This window comes from Pongo pygmaeus, chromosome 13 (genome assembly GCF_028885625.2).
Source record: "Pongo pygmaeus isolate AG05252 chromosome 13, NHGRI_mPonPyg2-v2.0_pri, whole genome shotgun sequence".
Taxonomy (NCBI): Eukaryota; Metazoa; Chordata; class Mammalia; order Primates; family Hominidae; genus Pongo; species Pongo pygmaeus.
This window is the reverse complement of record NC_072386.2, coordinates 82,823,364-82,824,427: the sequence shown is the minus strand read 5'-3', so window position 1 is coordinate 82,824,427 and position 1,064 is coordinate 82,823,364. Positions and strand designations below refer to the sequence as shown.

At 48.6% G+C, this 1,064-nt stretch overlaps 1 pseudogene; it reads left to right on the top strand.

Annotated features, from left to right (window-relative positions):
• LOC129043633 (small ribosomal subunit protein eS10-like) lies at positions 1-578 on the top strand (annotated as a pseudogene).
• Positions 579-1,064: the final 486 nt, after the last annotated feature.

The window sequence follows — 1,064 nt, the reverse complement described above, 5'->3', positions numbered from 1 at the left end:
CCGGACCCTGCAGCCGCAGAGATGTTGATGCCTAAGAAGAACCGGATTGTCATTTATGAACTCCTTTTTAAGGAGGGAGTCATGGTGGCCAAGAAGGATGTCCACATGCCTAAGCACCCGGAGCTGGCAGACAAGAATGTGCCCAACCTTCATGTCATGAAGGCCATGCAGTCTCTCAAGTCCCGAGGCTACGTGAAGGAACAGTTTGCCTGGAGACATTTCTAATGGTATCTTACCAATGAGGGTATCCAGTATCTCCGTGACTACCTTCATCTGCCCCCGGAGATTGTGCCTGCCACCCTACGCCGTAGCCGTCCAGAGACTGGCAGGCCTTGGCCTAAAGGTCTGGAGGGTGAGCGACCTACCAGACTCACAAGAGGGGAAGCTGACAGAGATACCTACAGACGGAGTGCTGTGCCACCTGGTACCGGCAAGAAAGCCGAGGCTGGGGCTGGGTCAGCAACCGAATTCCAGTTTAGAGGCGGATTTGGTCGTGGACATGGTCAGCCACCTCAGTAAAATTGGAGAGGATTCTTTTGCATTGAATAAACTTACAGCCAAAAATCCTTAAAAAACAAAAAACAAAAAACAAAAAACCTGTAATCCCAGTACTTTGGGAGGCCGAGGCGGGCAGATCACAAGGTTAGGAGTTCGAGACCAGCCTGACCAACATGGTGAAATCCCCGTCTCTACTAAAAATACAAAAATTAGCTGGGCGTGCTGGCGTGCGCCTGTAATCCTAGCTACTCAGGAGGCTGAGGCAGGAGCATCGCTTGAACCCAGGAGGCAGAGGTTGCAGTGAGCCGAGATTGCACCACTGCACTCCAGCCTGGGTGACAGAGCGAGACTCCATCTCAAAAAAAAAAAAAAAAAAATGACTTTAGGAGAGTTTGGCCAATACCACTAATAAGAATAGTTGTTGCTATTAGTTGAACAAAAACCAAAGAATCTTGCCAGTCCAACATTTAATTTCCTTCTCTCTTTCCCAACATTCCTCCTCCTCCCATTCTCTCTTCTGGAAATCCTGTCATAACATTGGAATCCGTGAATTTAATCTCTGATTT